Source organism: Schistocerca nitens, chromosome 8, assembly GCF_023898315.1.
Source record: "Schistocerca nitens isolate TAMUIC-IGC-003100 chromosome 8, iqSchNite1.1, whole genome shotgun sequence".
Lineage (NCBI taxonomy): Eukaryota > Metazoa > Arthropoda > Insecta > Orthoptera > Acrididae > Schistocerca > Schistocerca nitens.
The window spans coordinates 44,238,703-44,266,420 of NC_064621.1; positions in this window are offsets into that span (position 1 = coordinate 44,238,703).

Below are 27,718 nucleotides of genomic sequence, written 5' to 3' on the forward strand. Positions count from 1 at the left end.
TCACAGCGACGATGAAACACTGAAATTGCATCGGGATTGAATACAGCTGGCGCCATGCCGGCTTATGCAAAGTCAAGTAACGTTGCACACTGCTGTTCTTGGAACCAGTCCTTGGAGTCCCGTAGTTGTTTCCGATGCACTGCTGCATGTTTACTTGTAACTTTGGACCTTCACAGTGCCGATGGAACACAGAAATTGCATCGGGATTGAATACACTTTGCACCATGCTGACGTCTGCAAAGTCAAGTAACGTCGCACACTGCTGTTCTTGGAACCAGTCCTTGGAGTCCCGTAGTTGTTTCCGATGCACCGCTGCATGTTTACTTGTAACCTTGGACCTTCACAGTGACGATGAAACACAGAAATTGCATCGGGATTGAATACAGCTGGCACCATGCCGACGTCTGCAAAGTCAAGTAACGTTGCAGACTGCAGTTCTTGGAACCAGTCCTTGGAGTCCCGTAGTTGTTTCCGTTGCACCGCTGAATGTTTACTTGTAACCTTGGACCTTCACACTGACGATGAAACACAGAAATTGCATCGGGATTGAATACACATGGCACCATGCCGACGTCTGCAAAGTCAAGTAACGTTGCACACTGCTGTTCTTGGAACCAGTCCTTTGAGTCCCGTAGTTTTTTCCGATGCACCGCTGCATGTTTACTTGTAACCTTGGACCATCACACTGACGATGAAACACTGAAATTGCATCGGAATTGAATACAGCTGGCACCAAGCCGACGTCTATAAACTCAAGTAACGTTGCATACTGCTGTTCTTGGAACCAGTCCTTGGAGTCCCGTAGTTGTTTTCGATGCACCGCTGCATGTTTACTTGTAACCTTGGAATTTCACACTGACGATGTATCACAGAAATTGCATCGGGATTGAATACAGCAGGCACCATGCCGACGTCTGCAAAGTCAAGTAACCTTGCAGACTGCTGTTCTTGGAACCAGTCCTTGGAGTCCCCTAGTTGTTTACCATGCACCGCTGCATGTTTACTTGTAACCTTGGACGTTCACACTGACGATGGAACACAGAAATTGCATCGGGATTGAATACACATGGCACCATGCCGACGTCTGCAAAGTCAAGTAACGTTGCACACTGTTGTTCTTGGAACCAGTCCTTGGAGTCCCGCAGTTGTTTCCCATGCACCGCTGCATGTTTACTTGTAACCTTGGACGTTCACACTGACGATGGAACACAGAAATTGCATCGGGATTGAATACACTTTGCACCATGCCGACGTCTGCAAAGTCCAGTAACGTTGCACACTGCTGTTCTTGGAAGCAGTCCGTGGAGTCCCGTAGTTGTTTCCCATGCACCGCTGCATGTTTACTTGTAACCTTGGACCTTCACACTGACGATGAAACACAGAAATTGCATCGGGATTGAATACAGCTGGCACCATGCCGACGTCTGCAAAGTGAAGTAACGTTGCACACTACTCTCCTTGGAACCAGTCCTTGGAGTCCCGTAGTTGTTTCCGATGCATCACTGCACGTTTACTTGTAACCTTGGACCTTCACACTGACGATGAAAAACAGAAATTGCATTGGGATTGAATACAGCTGGCACCATGCCAACTTATGCAAAGTCAAGTAACGTTGCACACTGCTGTTCTTGGAACCAGTCCTTGGAGTCCCGTAGTTGTTTCCGATGCACCGCTGCATGTTTACTTGTAACCATTGACCTTCACACTGATGATGGAACACAGAAATTGCATCGGGATTGAATACACTTTGCACCATGCCGACGTCTGCAAAGTCAAGTAACGTTGCAGACTTATGTTCTTGGAACCAGTCCTTGGAGTCCCGTAGTTGTTTCCCATGCACCGCTGCATGTTTACTTGTAGCCTTGGACCTTCACACTGACGATGAAACACAGAAATTGCATCGGGATTGAATAAGCTGGCACCATGCCGACTTATGAAAAGCCAAGTAACGTTGCACACTGCTGTTCTTGGAACCAGTCCTTGGAGTCCCGTAGTTGTTTTCGATGCACCGCTGCATGTTTACTTGTAACCTTGGACCTTCACACTGACGATGAAACACTGAAATTGCATCGGGATTGAATATAGCTGGCACCATGCCGACGTCTGCAAAGTCAAGTAACGTTGCACACTGATGTTCGTGGAACCAGTCCTTGGAGTCCCGTAGTTGTTTCCGATGCACCGCTGCATGTTTACTTGTAACCATGGACCTTCACACTGACGATGGAACACGGAAATTGCATCGGCATTGAATATACTTTGCACCATGCCGACGTCTGCAAAGTCAAGTAACGTTGCACACTGCTGTTCTTGGAACCAGTCCTTGGAGTCCCCTAGTTGTTTACCATGCACCGCTGCATGTTTACTTGTAACCTTGGACGTTCACACTGACGATGGAACACAGAAATTGCATCGGGATTGAATACACTTTGCACCATGCCGACGTCTGCAAAGTCAAGTAACGTTGCACACTGTTGTTCTTGGAACAAGTCCTTGGAGTAACGTAGTTGTTTCCCATGCACCGCTGCATGTTTACTTGTAACCTTCGACGTTCACACTGACGATGGAACACAGAAATTGCATCGGGATTGAATACAGCTGGCACCATGCCGACTTACGAAAAGCCAAGTAACGTTGCAGACTGTTGTTCTTGGAACCAGTCCTTGGAGTCACGTAGTAGTTTCGGACGCACCGCTGCATGTTTACTTGTAACCTTGGACCTTCACAGTGACGATGAAACACAGAAATTGCATCGGGATAGAATACAGCTGGAACCACGCCCACGTCTGCAAAGTCAAGTAACGTTGCACACTGATGTTCTTGGAACCAGTGCTTGGAGTCCCGTAGTTGTTTCCGATGCACCGCTGCATGTTTACTTGTAACCTTGGACCATCACAGTGACGATGTAACACAGAAATTGCATCGGGATTGAATACAGCTGGCACCATGCCGACGTCTGCAATGTCAAGTAACGTTGCAGACTGCTGTTCTTGGAACCAGTCCTTGGAGTCCCCGTAGTTGTTTCCGATGCACCACTGAATGTTTACTTGTATCCTTGGACCTTCTTAGTGACGATGAAACACAGAAATTGCATCGGGATTGAATACACATGGCACCATGCCGACGTCTGCAAAGTCAAGTAACGTTGCAGACTGCTGTCCTTGGAACCAGTCCTTGGAGTCCCGTAGCTGATTCCGATGCACCGCTGCATGTTTACTTGTAACCTTGGACCTTCACAGTGACGATGAAACACAGAAATTGCATCGGGATTGAATACAGCTGGCACCATTCCGACGTCTGCAAAGTCAAGTAACGTTGCACACTCTTGTTCTTCGAACCAGTCCTTGGAGTCCCGTAGTTGTTTCCGATGCAACCGCTGCATGTTTACTTGTAACCTTGGACCTTCACACTGACGATGAAACACAGAAATTGCATCGGGATTGAATACAGCTGGCACCATGCCGACGTCTGCAAAGTGAAGTAACGTTGCACACTGGTCTTCTTGGAACCAGTCCTTGGAGTCCCGTAGTTGTTTCCGATGCACCACTGCACGGTTACTTCTAACCTTGGATCGTCACACTGACGATGAAACACCAAAATTGCATTGGGATTGAATACAGCTGGCACCATGCCAACTTATGCAAAGTCAAGTAACGTTGCACACTGCTGTTCTTGGAACCAGTCCATGGAGTCCCGTAGTTGTTTCCGATGCACCGCTGCATGTTTACTTGTAACCATGGACCTTCACACTGACGATGGAACACAGAAATTGCATCGGGATTGAATACACTTTGCACCATGCCGACGTCTGCAAAGTCAAGTAACGTTGCACACTGCTGTTCTTTGAACCAGTCCTTGGAGTCCCGTAGTTGTTTCCCATGCACCGCTGCATGTTTACTTGTAATCTTGGACCTTCACACTGACGATGAAACACAGAAATTGCATCGGGATTGAATACAGCTGGCACCATGCCGACTTATGAAAAGCCAAGTAACGTTGCACACTGCTGTTCTTGGAACCAGTCCTTGCAGTCCCGTAGTTGTTTCTGATGCACCGCTGCATTTATACTTGTAACCTTGGACCTTCACAGTGACGATGAAACACAGAAATTGCATCGGGATTGAATACAGCTGGCACCACGCCCACGTCTGCAAAGTCAAGTAACGTTGCACACTGATGTTCTTGGAAGCAGTCCTTGGAGTCCCGTAGTTGTTTTCGATGCACAGCTGCATGTTTACGTGTAACCTTGGACCTTCACACTGACGATGAAAAATAGAAATTGCGCCGGGATTGAGTACAGCTGGCACCATGCCGACGTCTGCAAAGTCAAGTAACGTTGCAGACTGCTGTTCTTGGAACCAGTCCTTGGAGCCCCATAGTTGTTTCCGATGAACCGCTGAATGTTTACTTGTAACCTTGGACCTTCACACTGACGATGAAACACAGAAATTGCATCGGGATTGAATACACATGGCACCATGCCGACGTCTGCAAAGTCAAGTAACGTTGCACACTGCTGTCTTTGGAACCAGTCCTTGGAGTCCCGTAGTTGATTCCGATGCACCGCTGCATTTTTACTTGTAACCTTGGACCTTCACGGTGACGATGAAACACAGAAATTGCATCGGGATTGAATACAGCTGGCACCACGCCCACGTCAGCAAAGTCAAGTAACGATGCACACTGATGTTCTTGGACCCAGTCCTTGGAGTCCCGTAGTTGTTTTCGATGCACCGCTGCATGTTTACTTGTAACCTTGGAATTTCACACTGACGATGTAACACAGAAATTGCATCGGGATTGAATACAGCTGGCACCATGCCGACGTCTGCAATGTCAAGTAACGTTGCAGACTGCTGTTCTTGGAACCAGTCCTTGGAGTCCCCTAGTTGTTTACTATGCACCGCTGCATATTTACTTGTAACCTTGGACGTTCACACTGACGATGGAACACAGAAATTGCATCGGGATTGAATACAGCTGGCACCATGCCGACGTCTGCAAAGTCAAGTAACGTTGCACACTGGTCTTCTTGGAACCAGTCCTTGGAGTCCCGTAGTTGTTTCCGATGCACCACTGCACGTTTACTTGTAACCTTGGACCTTCACACTGATGATGAAACACAGAAATTGCATTGGGTTTGAATACAGCTGGCACCATGCCAACTTATGCAAAGTCAAGTAACGTTTCACACTGCTGTTCTTGGAACCAGTCCTTGGAGTCCCCTAGTTGTTTACCATGCACCGCTGCATGTTTACTTGTAACCATGGACCTTCACACTGACGATGGAACAGACAAATTGCATCGGGATTGAATACACTTAGCACCATCCCGACGTCTGCAAAGTCAAATAACGTTGCACACTGCTGTTCTTGGAACCAGTCCTTGGAGTCCCGTAGTTGTTTCCCATGCACCGCTGCATGTTTACTTGTAACCTTGGACCTTCACACTGACGATGTAACACAGAAATTGCATCGGGATTGAATACAGCTGGCACCATGCCGACGTCTGCAAAGTCAAGTAACGTTGCAGACTGCTGTTCTTGGAACCAGTCCTTGGTGTCCCGTAGTTGTTTCCGATGCACCGCTGCATGTTTACTGGTAGCCTTGGACCTTCACAGTGACGATAAAACACAGAAATTGCATCGGGATTGAATACAGCTGGCACCATGCCGACGACTGCAAAGTCAAGTAACGTTGCACACTGCTGTCCTTGGAACCAGTCCTTGGAGTCCCGTAGTTGTTTCCGATGCAACCGCTGCATGTTTACTTGTAACCTTGGACCATCACACTGACGATGAAACACAGAAATTGCATCGGGATTGAATACAGCTGGCACCATGCCGACGTCTGCAAAGTCAAGTAACGTTGCACACTGCTGTTCTTGGAACCAGTCCTTGGAGTCCCGTAGTTGTTTCCGATGCACCGCTGCATATTTACTTGCAACCTTGGACCTTCACAGTGACGATGTAACACAGAAATTGCATCGTTATTGAATACAGCTGGCACCATGCCGACTTATGCAAAGTCAAGTACTGTTGCACACTGCTGTTCTTGGAACCAGTCCTTGGAGTCCCGTAGTTGTTTCCGATGGACCACTGCATGTTTAGTTGTAACCTTGGACCTTCACAGTGACGATGAAACACTGAAATTGCATCGGGATTGAATACAGCTGGCGCCATGCCGACTTATGCAAAGTCAAGTAACGTTGCACACTGCTGTTCTTGGAACCAGTCCTTGGAGTCCCGTAGTTGTTACCGATGCACTGCTGCATGTTTACTTGTAACCTTGGACCTTCACACTGACGATGGAACACAGAAATTGCATCGGGATTGAATACACTTTGCACCATGTTGACGTCTGCAAAGTCAAGTAACGTTGCACACTGATGTTCGTGGAACCAGTCCTTGGAGTCCCGTAGTTACTTCCGATGCACCGCTGCATATTTACTTGTAACCTTGGAATTTCACACTGACGATGTAACACAGACATTGCATCGGGATTGAATTCAGCTGGCACCATGCCGACGTCTGCAAAGTCAAGTAACGTTGCAGACTGCAGTTCTTGGAACCAGTCCTTGGAGTCCCGTAGTTGTTTCCGTTGCACCGCTGAATGTTTACTTGTAACCTTGGACCTTCACACTGACGATGAAACACAGAAATTGCATCGGGATTGAATACACATGGCACCATGCCGACGTCTGCAAAGTCAAGTAACGTTACACACTGCTGTTCTTGGAACCAGTCCTTGGAGTCCCGTAGTTTTTTCCGATGCACCGCTGCATGTTTACTTGTAACCTTGGACCTTCACACTGACGATGAAACACTGAAATTGCGTCGGGATTGAATACAGCTGGCACCAAGCCGACGTCTATAAACTCAAGTAACGTTGCACACTGCTGTTCTTGGAACCAGTCCTTGGAGTCCCGTAGGTGTTTTCGATGCACCGCGGCATATTTACTTGTAACCTTGGAAGTTCACACTGACGATGTATCACAGAATTTGCATCGGGATTGAATACAGCTGGCACCATGCCGACTTACGAAAAGCCAGGTAACGTTGCACACTGCTGCTCTTGGAACCAGTCCTTGGAGTCAAGTAGTTGTTTCGGATGCACCGCTGCATTTTTACTTGTAACCTTGGACCTTCACAGTGACGATGAAACACAGAAATTGCATCGGGATTGAATACAGCTGGCACCACGCCCACGTCAGCAAAGTCAAGTAACGATGCACACTGATGTTCTTGGACCCAGTCCTTGGAGTCCCGTAGTTGTTTTCGATGCACCGCTGCATGTTTACTTGTAACCTTGGACCTTCACACTGACGATGTAACACAGAAATTGCATCGGGATTGAATACAGCTGGCACCATGACAACTTATGCAAAGTCAAGTAACGTTGCACACTGCTGTTCTTGGAACCAGCCCTTGGAGTCCCGTAGTTGTTTTCGATGCACCGCTGCATGTTTACTTGTAACCTTGGAATTTCACACTGACGATGTAACACAGAAATTGCATCGGGTTTGAATTCAGCTGGCACCATGCCTACGACTGCAAAGTCAAGTAACGTTGCAGACTACAGTTCTTGGAACCAGTCCTTGGAGTCCCGTAGTTGTTTCCGTTGCACCGCTGAATGTTTACTTGTAACCTTGGACCTTCACACTGACGATGAAACACAGAAATTGCATCGGGATTGAATACACATGGCACCATGCCGACGTCTGCAAAGTCAAGTAACGTAGCACACTGCTGGTCTTGGAACCAGTCCATGGAGTCCCGTAGTTTTTTCCGATGCACCGCTGCATGTTTACTTGTAACCTTGGACCTTCACACTGACGATGAAACACAGAAATTGCATCGGGATTGAATACAGCTGGCACCATGCCGACTTACGAAAAGCCAAGTAACGTTGCACACTGCTGTTCTTGGAACCAGTCCTTGGAGTCCCGTAGTTGTTTCCGATGCACCACTGAATGTTTACTTGTAACCTTGGACCTTCACACTGACGATGAAAGACAGAAAATGCATCGGTATTGAATACACATGACACCATGCCGACGTCTGCAAAGTCAAGTAACGTTGCACTCTGCTGTCCTTGGAACCAGTCCTTGGAGTCCCGTAGTTGATTCCGATGCACCGCTGCATGTTTACTTGTAACCTTGGACCTTCACAGTGACGATGAAACATAGAAATTGCATCGGGATTGAATACAGCTAACACCATGCCGACGTCTGCAAAGTCAAGTAATGTTGCAGACTGCTGTTCTTGGAACCAGTCCTTGGAGTCCTGTAGTTGTTTCCGATGCAAACACTGCATGTTTACTTGTAACCTTGGACCTTCACACTGACGATGAAACACAGAAATTGCATCGGTATTGAATACAGCTGGCACCATGCCGACGTCTGCAAAGTGAAGTAACGTTGCACACTGCTCTTCTTGGAACCAGTCCTTGGAGTCCCGTAGTTGTTTCCGATGCACCACTGCACGTTTACTTGTAACCTTGGACCTTCACACTGACGATGAAACACGGAAATTGCATTGGGATTGAATACAGCTAGCACCATGCCAACTTATGCAAAGTCAAGTAACGTTGCACACTGCTGTTCTTGGAACCAGTCCTTGGAGTCGTGTAGTTGTTTTGGATGCACCGCTGCATGTTTACTTGTAACCTTGGACCTTCACAGTGACGATGAAACACAGAAATTGCATCGGGATTAAATACAGCTGGAACCACGCCCACGTCTGCAAAGTCAATTAACGATGCATACTGATGTTCTAGGAACCAGTCCATTGAGTCCCGTAGTTGTTTTCGATGCACCGCTGCATGTTTACTTGTAACCTTGGACCTTCACACTGACGATGTAACACAGAAATTGCATCGGGATTGAATACAGCTGGCACCATGCCGACGTCTGCAAAGTCAAGTAACGTTGCACACTGCTGTTCTTGGAACCAGTCCTTGGTGTCCCGTAGTTGTTTCCGATGCACCGCTGCATGTTTACTGGTAGCCTTGGACCTTCACAGTGACGATAAAACACAGAAATTGCATCGGGATTGAATACAGCTGGCACCATGCCGACGACTGCAAAGTCAAGTAACGTTGCACACTGCTGTCCTTGGAACCAGTCCTTGGAGTCCCGTAATTGTTTCCGATGCAACCGCAGCATGTTTACTTGTAACCTTGGACCATCACACTGACGATGAAACACAGAAATTGCATCGGGATTGAATACAGCTGGCACCATGCCGACGTCTGCAAAGTGAAGTAACGTTGCACACTGCTGTTCTTGGAACCAGTCCTTGGAGTCCCGTAGTTGTTTCTGATGCACCGCTGCATATTTACTTGCAACCTTGGACCTTCACAGTGATGATGTAACACAGAAATTGCATCGTTATTGCATACAGCTGGCACCATGCCGACTTATGCAAAGTCAAGTATTGTTGCACACTGCTGTTCTTGGAACCAGTCCTTGGAGTCCCGTAGTTGTTTCCGATGGACCACTGCATGTTTAGTTGTAACCTTGGACCTTCACAGTGACGATGAAACACTGAAATTGCATCGGGATTGAATACAGCTGGCGCCATGCCGACTTATACAAAGTCAAGTAACGTTGCACACTGCTGTTCTTGGAACCAGTCCTTGGAGTCCCGTAGTTGTTACCGATGCACTGCTGCATGTTTACTTGTAACCTTTGACCTTCACAATGACGATGGAACACAGAAATTGCATCGGGATTGAATACACTTAGCACCATGTTGACGTCTGCAAAGTCAAGTAACGTTGCACACTGATGTTCGTGGAACCAGTCCTTGGAGTCCCGTAGTTACTTCCGATGCACCGCTGCATATTTACTTGTAACCTTGGAATTTCACACTGACGATGTAACACAGACATTGCATCGGGATTGAATTCAGCTGGCACCATGCCGACGTCTGCAAAGTCAAGTAACGTTGCAGACTGCAGTTCTTGGAACCAGTCCTTGGAGTCCCGTAGTTGTTTCCGTTGCACCGCTGAATGTTTACTTGTAACCTTGGACCTCCACACTGACGATGAAACACAGAAATTGCATCGGGATTGAATACACATGGCACCATGCCGACGTCTGCAAAGTCAAGTAACGTTACACACTGCTGTTCTTGGAACCAGTCCTTGGAGTCCCGTAGTTTTTTCCGATGCACCGCTGCATGTTTACTTGTAACCTTGGACCTTCACACTGACGATGAAACACTGAAATTGCGTCGGGATTGAATACAGCTGGCAACAAGCCGACGTCTATAAACTCAAGTAACGTTGCACACTGCTGTTCTTGGAACCAGTCCTTGGAGTCCCGTAGGTGTTTTCGATGCACCGCGGCATGTTTACTTGTAACCTTGGAAGTTCACACTGACGATGTATCACAGAATTTGCATCGGGATTGAATACAGCTGGCACCATGCCGACTTACGAAAAGCCAGGTAACGTTGCACACTGCTGCTCTTGGAACCAGTCCTTGGAGTCAAGTAGTTGTTTCGGATGCACCGCTGCATTTTTACTTGTAACCTTGGACCTTCACAGTGACGATGAAACACAGAAATTGCATCGGGATTGAATACAGCTGGCACCACGCCCACGTCAGCAAAGTCAAGTAACGATGCACACTGATGTTCTTGGACCCAGTCCTTGGAGTCCCGTAGTTGTTTTCGATGCACCGCTGCATGTTTACTTGTAACCTTGGACCTTCACACTGACGATGTAACACAGAAATTGCATCGGGATTGAATACAGCTGGCACCATGCCGACGTCTGCAAAGTCAAGTAACGGTGCAGACTGCTGTTCTTGGAACCAGTCCTTGGAGTCCCGTAGTTGTTTCCGATGCAACACTGAATGTTTACTTGTAACCTTGGACCTTCACACTGACGATGAAACACAGAAATTGCATCGGGATTGTATACACATGACACCATGCCGACGTCTGCAAAGGCAAGTAACGTTGCACACTGCTGTCCTTGGAACCAGTCCTTGGAGTCCCGTAGTTGATTCCGATGCACCGCTGCATGTTTACTTGTAACCTTGGACCTTCACAGTGACGATGAAACACAGAAATTGCATCGAAATTGAATACAGCTGGCACCATGCCGACGTCTGCAAAGTCAAGTAACGTTGCACACTGATGTTCTTGGAACCAGTCCTTGGAGTCCCGTAGTTGTTTCCGATGCACCGCTCCAGGTTTACTTGTAACCTTGCACCTTGACACTAAAGATGAAACACAGAAATTGCATCGGGATTGAATACCGCTGGCACGATGACGACGTCTGCAAAGTGAAGTAACGTTGCACACTGCTCTTCTTGGAACCAGTCCTTGGAGTCCCGTAGATGTTTACGATGCACCACTGCACGTTTACTTGTAACTTTGGACCTTCACACAGACGATGAAACACAGAAATTGCATTGGGATTGAATACAGCTGGCACCATGACAACTTATGCAAAGTCAAGTAACGTTGCACACTGCTGTTCTTGGAACCAGCCCTCGGAGTCCCGTAGTTGTTTTCGATGCACCGCTGCATGTTTACTTGTAACCTTGGAATTTCACACTGACGATGTAACACAGAAATTGCATCGGGTTTGAATTCAGCTGGCACCATGCCAACGACTGCAAAGTCAAGTAACGTTGCAGACTACAGTTCTTGGAACCAGTCCTTGGAGTCCCGTAGTTGTTTCCGTTGCACCGCTGAATGTTTACTTGTAACCTTGGACCTTCACACTGACGATGAAACACAGAAATTGCATCGGGATTGAATACACATGGCACCATACCGACGTCTGCAAAGTCAAGTAACGTAGCACACTGCTGGTCTTGGAACCAGTCCATGGAGTCCCGTAAATTTTTCCGATGCACCGCTGCATGTTTACTTGTAACCTTGGACCTTCACACTGACGAAGAAACACAGAAATTGCATCGGGATTGAATACAGCTGGCACCATGCCGACTTACGAAAAGCCAAGTAACGTTGCACACTGCTGTTCTTGGAACCAGTCCTTGGAGTCCCGTAGTTGTTTCCGATGCACCACTGAATGTTTACTTGTAACCATGGACCTTCACACTGACGATGGAACACAGAAATTGCATCGGGATTGAATACACTTTGCACCATGCCTACGTCTGCAAAGTCAAGTAACGTTGCACACTGCTGTTCTTGGAACCAGTCCTTGGAGTCCCGTAGTTGTTTCCCATGCACCGCTGCATGTTTACTTGTAATCTTGGACCTTCACACTGACGATGAAACACAGAAATTGCATCGGGATTGAATACAGCTGGCACCATGCCGACTTATGAAAAGCCAAGTAACGTTGCACACTGCTGTTCTTGGAACCAGTCCTTGCAGTCCCGTAGTTGTTTCGGATGCACCGCTGCATTTATACTTGTAACCTTGGACCTTCACAGTGACGATGAAACACAGAAATTGCATCGGGATTGAATACAGCTGGCACCACGCCCACGTCTGCAAAGTCAAGTAACGTTGCACACTGATGTTCTTGGAAGCAGTCCTTGGAGTCCCGTAGTTGTTTTCGATGCACAGCTGCATGTTTACGTGTAACCTTGGACCTTCACACTGACGATGAAAAATAGAAATTGCGCCGGGATTGAGTACAGCTGGCACCATGCCGACGTCTGCAAAGTCAAGTAACGTTGCAGACTGCTGTTCTTGGAACCAGTCCTTGGAGCCCCATAGTTGTTTCCGATGAACCGCAGAATGTTTACTTGTAACCTTGGACCTTCACACTGACGATGAAACACAGAAATTGCATCGGGATTGAATACACATGGCACCATGCCGACGTCTGCAAAGTCAAGTAACGTTGCACACTGCTGTCTTTGGAACCAGTCCTTGGAGTCCCGTAGTTGATTCCGATGCACCGCTGCATTTTTACTTGTAACCTTGGACCTTCACGGTGACGATGAAACACAGAAATTGCATCGGGATTGAATACAGCTGGCACCACGCCCACGTCAGCAAAGTCAAGTAACGATGCACACTGATGTTCTTGGACCCAGTCCTTGGAGTCCCGTAGTTGTTTTCGATGCACCGCTGCATGTTAACTTGTAACCTTGGAATTTCACACTGACGATGTAACACAGAAATTGCATCGGGATTGAATACAGCTGGCACCATGCCGACGTCTGCAATGTCAAGTAACGTTGCAGACTGCTGTTCTTGGAACCAGTCCTTGGAGTCCCCTAGTTGTTTACCATGCACCGCTGCATATTTACTTGTAACCTTGGACGTTCACACTGACGATGGAACACAGAAATTGCATCGGGATTGAATACAGCTGGCACCATGCCGACGTCTGCAAAGTCAAGTAACGTTGCACACTGGTCTTCTTGGAACCAGTCCTTGGAGTCCCGTAGTTGTTTCCGATGCACCACTGCACGTTTACTTGTAACCTTGGACCTTCACACTGATGATGAAACACAGAAATTGCATTGGGTTTGAATACAGCTGGCACCATGCCAACTTATGCAAAGTCAAGTAACGTTGCACACTGCTGTTCTTGGAACCAGTCCTTGGAGTCCCCTAGTTGTTTACCATGCACCGCTGCATGTTTACTTGTAACCATGGACCTTCACACTGACGATGGAACAGACAAATTGCATCGGGATTGAATACACTTTGCACCATGCCGACGTCTGCAAAGTCAAATAACGTTGCACACTGCTGTTCTTGGAACCAGTCCTTGGAGTCCCGTAGTTGTTTCCCATGCACCGCTGCATGTTTACTTGTAACCTTGGACCTTCACACTGACGATGAAACACAGAAATTGCATCGGGATTGAATACAGCTGGCACCATGCCGACTTATGAAAAGCCAAGTAACGTTGCACACTGCTGCTCTTGGAACCAGTCCTTGTAGTCGCGTAGTTGTTTCGGATGCACCGCTGCATTTTTACTTGTAACCTTGGACCTTCACAGTGACGATGAAACACAGAAATTGCATAGGGATTGAATACAGCTGGCACCACGCCCACGTCTGCAAAGTCAAGTAACGTTGCACACTGATGTTCTTGGAACCAGTCCTTGGAGTCCCGTAGTTGTTTTCGATGCACCACTGCATGTTTACTTGTAACCTTGGACCTTCACACTGACGATGTAACACAGAAATTGCATCGGGATTGAATACAGCTGGCACCATGCCGACGTCTGCAAAGTCAAGTAACGTTGCACACTGCTGTTCTTGGAACCAGTCCTTGGTGTCCCGTAGTTGTTTCCGATGCACCGCTGCATGTTTACTGGTAGCCTTGGACCTTCACAGTGACGATAAAACACAGAAATTGCATCGGGATTGAATACAGCTGGCACCATGCCGACGACTGCAAAGTCAAGTAACGTTGCACACTGCTGTCCTTGGAACCAGTCCTTGGAGTCCCGTAGTTGTTTCCGATGCAACCGCTGCATGTTTACTTGTAACCTTGGACCATCACACTGACGATGAAACACAGAAATTGCATCGGGATTGAATACAGCTGGCACCATGCCGACGTCTGCAAAGTGAAGTAACGTTGCACACTGCTGTTCTTGGAACCAGTCCTTGGAGTCCCGTAGTTGTTTCCGATGCACCGCTGCATATTTACTTGCAACCTTGGACCTTCACAGTGACGATGTAACACAGAAATTGCATCGTTATTGAATACAGCTGGCACCATGCCGACTTATGCAAAGTCAAGTATTGTTGCACACTGCTGTTCTTGGAACCAGTCCTTGGAGTCCCGTAGTTGTTTCCGATGGACCACTGCATGTTTAGTTGTAACCTTGGACCTTCACAGTGACGATGAAACACTGAAATTGCATCGGGATTGAATACAGCTGGCGCCATGCCGACTTATGCAAAGTCAAGTAACGTTGCACACTGCTGTTCTTGGAACCAGTCCTTGGAGTCCCGTAGTTGTTACCGATGCACTGCTGCATGTTTACTTGTAACCTTGGACCTTCACACTGACGATGGAACACAGAAATTGCATCGGGATTGAATACACTTTGCACCATGTTGACGTCTGCAAAGTCAAGTAACGTTGCACACTGATGTTCGTGGAACCAGTCCTTGGAGTCCCGTAGTTACTTCCGATGCACCGCTGCATATTTACTTGTAACCTTGGAATTTCACACTGACGATGTAACACAGACATTGCATCGGGATTGAATTCAGCTGGCACCATGCCGACGTCTGCAAAGTCAAGTAACGTTGCAGACTGCAGTTCTTGGAACCAGTCCTTGGAGTCCCGTAGTTGTTTCCGTTGCACCGCTGAATGTTTACTTGTAACCTTGGACCTTCACACTGACGATGAAACACAGAAATTGCATCGGGATTGAATACACATGGCACCATGCCGACGTCTGCAAAGTCAAGTAACGTTACACACTGCTGTTCTTGGAACCAGTCCTTGGAGTCCCGTAGTTTTTTCCGATGCACCGCTGCATGTTTACTTGTAACCTTGGACCTTCACACTGACGATGAAACACTGAAATTGCGTCGGGATGTAATACAGCTGGCACCATGCCGACGTCTGCAAAGTCAAGAACGTTGCAGACTGCTGTTCTTGGAACCAGTCCTTGGAGTCCCGTAGTTGTTTCCGATGCACCGCTCCATGTTTACTTGTAACCTTGCACCTTGACACTAAAGATGAAACACAGAAATTGCATCGGGATTGAATACCGCTGGCACGATGACGACGTCTGCAAAGTGAAGTAACGTTGCACACTGCTCTTCTTGGAACCAGTCCTTGGAGTCCCGTAGTTGTTTCCGATGCACCGCTGAATGTTTACTTGTAACCTTGGACCTTCACACAGACGATGAAACACAGAAATTGCATTGGGATTGAATACAGCTGGCACCATGACAACTTATGCAAAGTCAAGTAACGTTGCACACTGCTGTTCTTGGAACCAGCCCTTGGAGTCCCGTAGTTGTTTTCGATGCACCGCTGCATGTTTACTTGTAACCTTGGAATTTCACACTGACGATGTAACACAGAAATTGCAATGGGTTTGAATTCAGCTGGCACCATGCCTACGACTGCAAAGTCAAGTAACGTTGCAGACTACAGTTCTTGGAACCAGTCCTTGGAGTCCCGTAGTTGTTTCCGTTGCACCGCTGAATGTTTACTTGTAACCTTGGACCTTCACACTGACGATGAAACACAGAAATTGCATCGGGATTGAATACACATGGCACCATGCCGACGTCTGCAAAGTCAAGTAACGTTGCACACTGCTGTTCTTGGAACCAGTCCTTGGAGTCCCCTAGTTGTTTACCATGCACCGCTGCATGTTTACTTGTAACCATGGACCTTCACACTGACGATGGAACAGACAAATTGCATCGGGATTGAATACACTTTGCACCATGCCGACGTCTGCAAAGTCAAATAACGTTGCACACTGCTGTTCTTGGAACCAGTCCTTGGAGTCCCGTAGTTGTTTCCCATGCACCGCTGCATGTTTACTTGTAACCTTGGACCTTCACACTGACGATGAAACACAGAAATTGCATCGGGATTGAATACAGCTGGCACCATGCCGACTTATGAAAAGCCAAGTAACGTTGCACACTGCTGCTCTTGGAACCAGTCCTTGTAGTCGCGTAGTTGTTTCGGATGCACCGCTGCATTTTTACTTGTAACCTTGGACCTTCACAGTGACGATGAAACACAGAAATTGCATAGGGATTGAATACAGCTGGCACCACGCCCACGTCTGCAAAGTCAAGTAACGTTGCACACTGATGTTCTTGGAACCAGTCCTTGGAGTCCCGTAGTTGTTTTCGATGCACCACTGCATGTTTACTTGTAACCTTGGACCTTCACACTGACGATGTAACACAGAAATTGCATCGGGATTGAATACAGCTGGCACCATGTCGACGTCTGCAAAGTCAAGTAACGTTGCAGACTGCTGTTCTTGGAACCAGTCCTTGGTGTCCCGTAGTTGTTTCCGATGCACCGCTGCATGTTTACTGGTAGCCTTGGACCTTCACAGTGACGATAAAACACAGAAATTGCATCGGGATTGAATACAGCTGGCACCATGCCGACGACTGCAAAGTCAAGTAACGTTGCACACTGCTGTCCTTGGAACCAGTCCTTGGAGTCCCGTAGTTGTTTCCGATGCAACCGCTGCATGTTTACTTGTAACCTTGGACCATCACACTGACGATGAAACACAGAAATTGCATCGGGATTGAATACAGCTGGCACCATGCCGACGTCTGCAAAGTGAAGTAACGTTGCACACTGCTGTTCTTGGAACCAGTCCTTGGAGTCCCGTAGTTGTTTCCGATGCACCGCTGCATATTTACTTGCAACCTTGGACCTTCACAGTGACGATGTAACACAGAAATTGCATCGTTATTGAATACAGCTGGCACCATGCCGACTTATGCAAAGTCAAGTATTGTTGCACACTGCTGTTCTTGGAACCAGTCCTTGGAGTCCCGTAGTTGTTTCCGATGGACCACTGCATGTTTAGTTGTAACCTTGGACCTTCACAGTGACGATGAAACACTGAAATTGCATCGGGATTGAATACAGCTGGCGCCATGCCGACTTATGCAAAGTCAAGTAACGTTGCACACTGCTGTTCTTGGAACCAGTCCTTGGAGTCCCGTAGTTGTTACCGATGCACTGCTGCATGTTTACTTGTAACCTTGGACCTTCACACTGACGATGGAACACAGAAATTGCATCGGGATTGAATACACTTTGCACCATGTTGACGTCTGCAAAGTCAAGTAACGTTGCACACTGATGTTCGTGGAACCAGTCCTTGGAGTCCCGTAGTTACTTCCGATGCACCGCTGCATATTTACTTGTAACCTTGGAATTTCACACTGACGATGTAACACAGACATTGCATCGGGATTGAATTCAGCTGGCACCATGCCGACGTCTGCAAAGTCAAGTAACGTTGCAGACTGCAGTTCTTGGAACCAGTCCTTGGAGTCCCGTAGTTGTTTCCGTTGCACCGCTGAATGTTTACTTGTAACCTTGGACCTTCACACTGACGATGAAACACAGAAATTGCATCGGGATTGAATACACATGGCACCATGCCGACGTCTGCAAAGTCAAGTAACGTTACACACTGCTGTTCTTGGAACCAGTCCTTGGAGTCCCGTAGTTTTTTCCGATGCACCGCTGCATGTTTACTTGTAACCTTGGACCTTCACACTGACGATGAAACACTGAAATTGCGTCGGGATGTAATACAGCTGGCACCATGCCGACGTCTGCAAAGTCAAGAACGTTGCAGACTGCTGTTCTTGGAACCAGTCCTTGGAGTCCCGTAGTTGTTTCCGATGCACCGCTCCATGTTTACTTGTAACCTTGCACCTTGACACTAAAGATGAAACACAGAAATTGCATCGGGATTGAATACCGCTGGCACGATGACGACGTCTGCAAAGTGAAGTAACGTTGCACACTGCTCTTCTTGGAACCAGTCCTTGGAGTCCCGTAGTTGTTTCCGATGCACCGCTGAATGTTTACTTGTAACCTTGGACCTTCACACAGACGATGAAACACAGAAATTGCATTGGGATTGAATACAGCTGGCACCATGACAACTTATGCAAAGTCAAGTAACGTTGCACACTGCTGTTCTTGGAACCAGCCCTTGGAGTCCCGTAGTTGTTTTCGATGCACCGCTGCATGTTTACTTGTAACCTTGGAATTTCACACTGACGATGTAACACAGAAATTGCATCGGGTTTGAATTCAGCTGGCACCATGCCTACGACTGCAAAGTCAAGTAACGTTGCAGACTACAGTTCTTGGAACCAGTCCTTGGAGTCCCGTAGTTGTTTCCGTTGCACCGCTGAATGTTTACTTGTAACCTTGGACCTTCACACTGACGATGAAACACAGAAATTGCATCGGGATTGAATACACATGGCACCATGCCGACGTCTGCAAAGTCAAGTAACGTAGCACACTGCTGGTCTTGGAACCAGTCCATGGAGTCCCGTAGTTTTTTCCGATGCACCGCTGCATGTTTACTTGTAACCTTGGACCTTCACACTGACGATGAAACACAGAAATTGCATCGGGATTGAATACAGCTGGCACCATGCCGACTTACGAAAAGCCAAGTAACGTTGCACACTGCTGTTCTTGGAACCAGTCCTTGGAGTCCCGTAGTTGTTTCCGATGCACCACTGAATGTTTACTTGTAACCTTGGACCTTCACACTGACGATGAAAGACAGAAAATGCATCGGTATTGAATACACATGACACCATGCCGACGTCTGCAAGGTCAAGTAACGTTGCACTCTGCTGTCCTTGGAACCAGTCCTTGGAGTCCCGTAGTTGATTCCGATGCACCGCTGCATGTTTACTTGTAACCTTGGACCTTCACAGTGACGATGAAACATAGAAATTGCATCGGGATTGAATACAGCTGGCACCATGCCGACGTCTGCAATGTCAAGTAACGTTGCAGACTGCTGTTCTTGGAACCAGTCCTTGGAGTCCTGTAGTTGTTTCCGATGCAAACGCTGCATGTTTACTTGTAACCTTGGACCTTCACACTGACGATGAAACACAGAAATTGCATCGGGATTGAATACAGCTGGCACCATGCCGACGTCTGCAAAGTCAAGTAACGTTGCACACTGATGTTCTTGGAACCAGTCCTTGGAGTCCCGTAGTTGTTTCCGATGCAACACTCCATGTTTACTTGTAACCTTGGACCTTCACACTGACGATGAAACACAGAAATTGCATCGGGATTGAATACAGCTGGCACCATGCCGACGTCTGCAAAGTGAAGTAACGTTGCACACTGCTCCTCTTGGAACCAGTCCTTGGAGTCCCGTAGTTGTTTCCGATGCACCACTGCACGTTTACTTGTAACCTTGGACCTTCACACTGACGATGAAACACGGAAATTGCATTGGGATTGAATACAGCTGGCACCATGCCAACTTATGCAAAGTCAAGTAACGTTGCACACTGCTGTTCTTGGAACCAGTCCTTGGAGTCGTGTAGTTGTTTTGGATGCACCGCTGCATGTTTACTTGTAACCTTGGACCTTCACAGTGACGATGAAACACAGAAATTGCATCGGGATTAAATACAGCTGGAACCACGCCCACGTCTGCAAAGTCAATTAACGATGCATACTGATGTTCTAGGAACCAGTCCATGGAGTCCCGTAGTTGTTACCGATGCACTGCTGCATGTTTACTTGTAACCTTGGACCTTCACACTGACGATGTAACACAGAAATTGCATCGGGATTGAATACAGCTGGCACCATGCCGACGTCTGCAAAGTCAAGTAACGTTGCACACTGCTGTTCTTGGAACCAGTCCTTGGTGTCCCGTAGTTGTTTCCGATGCACCGCTGCATGTTTATTGGTAGCCTTGGACCTTCACAGTGACGATAAAACACAGAAATTGCATCGGGATTGAATACAGCTGGCACCATGCCGACGACTGCAAAGTCAAGTAACGTTGCACACTGCTGTCCTTGGAACCAGTCCTTGGAGTCCCGTAGTTGTTTCCGATGCAACCGCTGCATGTTTACTTGTAACCTTGGACCATCACACTGACGATGAAACACAGAAATTGCATCGGGATTGAATACAGCTGGCACCATGCCGACGTCTGCAAAGTGAAGTAACGTTGCACACTGCTGTTCTTGGAACCAGTCCTTGAAGTCCCGTAGTTGTTTCCGATGCACCGCTGCATATTTACTTGCAACCTTGGACCTTCACACTGACGATGTAACACAGAAATCGCATCGTTATTGAATATAGCTGGCACCATGCCGACTTATGCAAAGTCAAGTATTGTTGCACACTGCTGTTCTTGGAACCAGTCCTTGGAGTCCCGTAGTTGTTTCCGATGGACCACTGCATGTTTAGTTGTAACCTTGGACCTTCACAGTGACGATGAAACACTGAAATTGCATCGGGATTGAATACAGCTGGCGCCATGCCGACTTATGCAAAGTCAAGTAACGTTGCACACTGCTGTTCTTGGAACCAGTCCTTGGAGACCCGTAGTTGTTACCGATGCACTGCTGCATGTTTACTTGTAACCTTTGACCTTCACACTGACGATGGAACACAGAAATTGCATCGGGATTGAATACACTTTGCACCATGTTGACGTCTGCAAAGTCAAGTAACGTTGCACACTGATGTTCGTGGAACCAGTCCTTGGAGTCCCGTAGTTACTTCCGATGCACCGCTGCATATTTACTTGTAACCTTGGACCTTCACACTGACGATGAAACACTGAAATTGCGTCGGGATTGAATACAGCTGGCACCAAGCCGACGTCTATAAACTCAAGTAACGTTGCACACTGCTGTTCTTGGAACCAGTCCTTGGAGTCCCGTAGGTGTTTTCGATGCACCGCGGCATGTTTACTTGTAACCTTGGAAGTTCACACTGACGATGTATCACAGAATTTGCATCGGGATTGAATACAGCTGGCACCATGCCGACTTACGAAAAGCCAGGTAACGTTGCACACTGCTGCTCTTGGAACCAGTCCTTGGAGTCAAGTAGTTGTTTCTGATGCACCGCTGCATTTTTACTTGTAACCTTGGACCTTCACAGTGACGATGAAACACAGAAATTGCATCGGGATTGAATACAGCTGGCACCATGCCGACGTCTGCAAAGTCAAGTAACGGTGCAGACTGCTGTTCTTGGAACCAGTCCTTGGAGTCCCGTAGTTGTTTCCGATGCAACACTGAATGTTTACTTGTAACCTTGGACCTTCACACTGACGATGAAACACAGAAATTGCATCGGGATTGTATACACATGACACCATGCCGACGTCTGCAAAGGCAAGTAACGTTGCACACTGCTGTCCTTGGAACCAGTCCTTGGAGTCCCGTAGTTGATTCCGATGCACCGCTGCATGTTTACTTGTAACCTTGGACCTTCACAGTGACGATGAAACACAGAAATTGCATCGGGATTGAATACAGCTGGCACCATGCCGACGTCTGCAAAGTCAAGTAACGGTGCAGACTGCTGTTCTTGGAACCAGTCCTTGGAGTCCCGTAGTTGTTTCCGATGCAACACTGAATGTTTACTTGTAACCTTGGACCTTCACACTGACGATGAAACACAGAAATTGCATCGGGATTGTATACACATGACACCATGCCGACGTCTGCAAAGGCAAGTAACGTTGCACACTGCTGTCCTTGGAACCAGTCCTTGGAGTCCCGTAGTTGATTCCGATGCACCGCTGCATGTTTACTTGTAACCTTGGACCTTCACAGTGACGATGAAACACAGAAATTGCATCGGGATTGAATACAGCTGGCACCATGCCGACGTCTGCAAAGTCAAGTAACGTTGCACACTGATGTTCTTGGAACCAGTCCTTGGAGTCCCGTAGTTGTTTCCGATGCACCGCTCCATGTTTACTTGTAACCTTGCACCTTGACACTAAAGATGAAACACAGAAATTGCATCGGGATTGAATACCGCTGGCACGATGACGACGTCTGCAAAGTGAAGTAACGTTGCACACTGCTCTTCTTGGAACCAGTCCTTGGAGTCCCGTAGTTGTTTACGATGCACCACTGCACGTTTACGTGTAACCTTGGACCTTCACACAGACGATGAAACACAGAAATTGCATTGGGATTGAATACAGCTGGCACCATGACAACTTATGCAAAGTCAAGTAACGTTGCACACTGCTGTTCTTGGAACCAGCCCTTGGAGTCCCGTAGTTGTTATCGATGCACCGCTGCATGTTTACTTGTAACCTTGGAATTTCACACTGACGATGTAACACAGAAATTGCATCGGGTTTGAATTCAGCTGGCACCATGCCAACGACTGCAAAGTCAAGTAACGTTGCAGACTACAGTTCTTGGAACCAGTCCTTGGAGTCCCGTAGTTGTTTCCGTTGCACCGCTGAATGTTTACTTGTAACCTTGGACCTTCACACTGACGATGAAACACAGAAATTGCATCGGGATTGAATACACATGGCACCATGCCGACGTCTGCAAAGTCAAGTAACGTAGCACACTGCTGGTCTTGGAACCAGTCCATGGAGTCCCGTAGTTTTTTCCGATGCACCGCTGCATGTTTACTTGTAACCTTGGACCTTCACACTGACGATGAAACACAGAAATTGCATCGGGATTGAATACAGCTGGCACCATGCCGACTTACGAAAAGCCAAGTAACGTTGCACACTGCTGTTCTTGGAACCAGTCCTTGGAGTCCCGTAGTTGTTTCCGATGCACCACTGAATGTTTACTTGTAACCTTGGACCTTCACACTGACGATGAAAGACAGAAAATGCATCGGTATTGAATACACATGACACCATGCCGACGTCTGCAAAGTCAAGTAACGTTGCACTCTGCTGTCCTTGGAACCAGTCCTTGGAGTCCCGTAGTTGATTCCGATGCACCGCTGCATGTTTACTTGTAACCTTGGACCTTCACACTGACGATGTAACACAGAAATTGCATCGGGATTAAATACAGCTGGAACCACGCCCACGCCTGCAAAGTCAATTAACGATGCATACTGATGTTCTAGGAACCAGTCCATGGAGTCCCGTAGTTGTTTTCGATGCACCGCTGCATGTTTACTTGTAACCTTGGACCTTCACACTGACGATGTAACACAGAAATTGCATCGGGATTGAATACAGCTGGCACCATGCCGACGTCTGCAAAGTCAAGTAACGTTGCACACTGCTGTTCTTGGAACCAGTCCTTGGAGTCCCGTAGTTGTTTCCGATGCAACCGCTGCATGTTTACTTGTAACCTTGGACCTTCACACTGACGATGAAACACAGAAATTGCATCGGGATTGAATACAGGTGGCACCCTGCCGACATCTGCAAAGTCAAGTAACGTTGCACACTGTTGTTCTTGGATCCAGACCTTGGAGTCCCGTAGTTGTTTCCGATGCACCGCTCCATGTTTACTTGTAACCTCGGACCTTCACACTAAAGATGAAACACAGAAATTGCATCGGGATTGAATACAGCTGGCACCATGCCGACGTCTGCAAAGTGAAGTAACGTTGCACACTGCTCTTCTTGGAACCAGTCCTTGGAGTCCCGTAGTTGTTTCCGATGCACCACAGCACGTTTACTTGTAACCTTGGACCTTCACACTGTCGATGAAACTCAGAAATTGCATTGGGATTGAATACAGCTGGCACCATGACAACTTATGCAAAGTCAAGTAACGTTGCACACTGCTGTTTTTGGAACCAGTCCTTGGAGTCCCGTAGTTGTATCCGATGCACCGCTGCATGTTTACTTGTAACCATGGACCTTCACACTGACGATGGAACACAGAAATTGCATCGGGATTGAATACACTTTGCAGCATGCCGACGTCTGCAAAGTCAAGTAACGTTGCCCACTGCTGTTCTTGGAACCAGTCGATGCAGTCCCGTAGTTGTTTCTGATGCACCGCTGCATGTTTACTTGTAACCTTGGACCTTCACACTGACGATGAAACACAGAAAGTGCATCGGGATTGAATACAGCTGACACCATGCCGACTTATGCAAAGCCAAATAGCGCTGCACACTGCTGTTCTTGGAAGCAGTCCTTGGAGTCCCGTAGTTGTTTTCGATGCACCGCTGCATGTTTACTTGTAACCTTTTCCCTTCACACTGACGATGGAACACAGAAATTTCATCGGGATTGAATACACTATGCACCATGCCGACGTCTGCAAAGTCAAGTAACGTTGCACACTGCTGTTCTTGGAACCAGTCCATGGAGTCGTGTAGTTGTTTCCCATGCACCGATGCATGTTCACTTGTAACCTTGGACCTTCACACTAATGATGAAACACAGACATTGCATCGGGATTGAATACAGCTGGCACCATGCCGACTTATGAAAAGCCAAGTAACGTTGCACACTGCTGTTCTTGAAACCAGTCCTTGGAGTCCCGTAGTTGTTTCGGTTGCACCGCTGCATTTTTACTTGTAACCTTGGACCTTCACAGTGACGATGATACACAGAAATTGCTTCGGGATTGAATACAGCTGGCACCACGCCCACGTCTGAACAGGCAAGTAACGTTGCACATTGTTGTTCTTGGAAGCAGTCCTTGGAGTCGCGCAGTTGTTTTCGATGCACCGCTGAATGTTTACTTGTAATCTTGGACCTTCACACTGACGATGTAACACAGAAACTGCATCGGGATTGAATACAGCTGGCACCATGCCGACGTCTGCAAAGTCAAGTAACGTTGCACACTGATGTTCTTGGAACCAGTCCTTGGAGTCCCGTAGTTGTTTCCAATGCACCGCTCCATGTTTACTTGTAACCTTGGACCTTCACACTAAAGATGAAACACAGAAATTGCATCGGGATTGAATACAGCTGGCACCATGTCGACGTCTGCAAAGTGAAGTAACGTTGCACACTGCTGTTCTTGGAACCAGTCCATGGAGTCCCGTAGTTGTTTCTGATGCACCGCTGAATGTTTACTTGTAACCTTGGACCTTCACACTGACTATGAAACACAGAAATTGCATCGGGATTGAATACAGCTGGCACCATGCCGACTTATGCAAAGCCAAATAACGCTGCACACTGCTGTTCTTGGAACCAGTCCTTGGAGTCCCGTAGTTGTTTCCGATGCACCGCTGCATGTTCACTTGTAACCTTGGCCTTCACACTGACGATGGAACACAGAAATTGCATCGGGATTGAATACACTTTGCACCATGCCGACGTCTGCAACGTCAAGTAACGTTGCACACTGCTGTTCTTGGAACCAGTCCTTGGAGTCCTGTAGTTGTTTCCCATGCACTGCTGCATGTTTACTTGCAACCTTGGACCTTCACACTGACGATGGAACACAGACATTGCATCGGGATTGAATACAACTGGCACTATGCCGACTTATGCAAAGTTAAATAACGCTGCACACTGCTGCTCTTGGAAGCAGTCCTTGGAGTCCCGTAGTTGTTTCCGATGCACCGCTGCATGTTTACTTGTATCCTTGGACCTTCACACTGACGATGGAACACAGAAACTGCATCGGGATTGAATACACTTTGCACCATGCCGACGTCTGCAAAGTCAAGTAACGTTGCACACTGCTGTTCTTGGAACCAGTCCCTGGAGTCCCGTAGTTGTTTCGGTTGCACTGCTGCATTTTTACTTGTAACCTTGGACCTTCACAGTGACGATGAAACACAGAAACTGCTTCGGGATTGAATACAGCTGGCACCACGCCCACGTCTGCAAAGTCAAGTAACGTTGCACATTGATGTCTTGGAACCAGTCCTTGGAGTCCCGTTGGTGTTTTCGATGCACCGCTTCATGTTTACTTGTAATCTTGGACCTTCACACTGACGATGTAACACAGAAACTGCATCGGGATTGAATCCAGCTGGCACCATGCCGACGTCTGCAAAGTCAAGTAACGTTGCACACTGATGTTCTTGGAACCAGTCTTTGGAGTCCCGTAGTTGTTTCCAATGCACCGCTCCATGTTTACTTGTAACCTTGGACCTTCACACTAAAGATGAAACACAGAAATAGCATCGGGATTGAATACAGCTGGCACCATGTCGACGTCTGCAAAGTGAAGTAACGTTGCACACTGCTGTTCTTGGAACCAGTCCTTGGAGTCCCGTAGTTGTTTCCGATGCACCGCTGAATGTTTACTTGTAACGTTGGACCTTCACATTGACGATGGAACACAGAAATTGCATCGGGATTGAATACACTTTGCACCATGCCGACGTCTGCAAAGGCAAGGAACGTTGACACTGCTGTTCTTGGAACCAGTCCTTGGAGTCCCGTAGTTGTTTCCGATGCACTGCTGCATGTTTACTTGTAACCTTGGACCTTCACACTGACGATGAAACACAGAAATTGCATCGGGATTGAATACAGCTGGCACCATGCCGACTTATGCAAAGCCAAATAACACTGCACACTGCTGTTCTTGGAAGCTGTCCTTGGTGACCCGTAGTTGTTTCCGATGCACCGCTGCATGCTTAGTTGTACCCTTGGACCTTCACAGTGACGATGAAACACATAAGTTGCATCGGGATTGAATACAGCTGGCACCAGGCCCACGTCAGCAAAGTCAAGTAACGTTGCACACTGATGTTCTTGGAACCAGTCCTTAGAGTCCAATAGTTGTTTTCGATGCACCGCTGCATGTTTACTTGTAACCTTGGAATTTCACTCTGACGATGTAACACAGAAATTGCATCGGGATTGAATACAGCTGGCACAATGCCGACGTCTCCAAAGTCAAGTAACGTTGCAGACTGCTGTTCTTGGAACCAGTCCTTGGAGTCCCGGAGTTGTTTCTGATGCACCGCTGAATGTTTACTTGTAAACTTGGACCTTCACACTGACGATGAAACACAGAAATTGCATCGGGATTGAATACAGCTGGCACCATGCCGACTTATGCCAAGTCAAGTGACGTTGCACACTGCTGTTCTTGGAACAAGTCCTTGGAGTCCCGTAGTTGTTTCCGATGCACCACAGCACGTTTACTTGTAACCTTGGACCTTCACACTGACGATGAAACACAGAAAGTGCATCGGGATTGAATACAGCTGACACCATGCCGACTTATGGAAAGCCAAATAACGCTGCATACTGCTGTTCTTGGAAGCAGTCCTTGGAGTCCCGTAGTTGTTTCCGATGCACTGCTGCATGTTTACTTGTAACCTTTTCCCTTCAC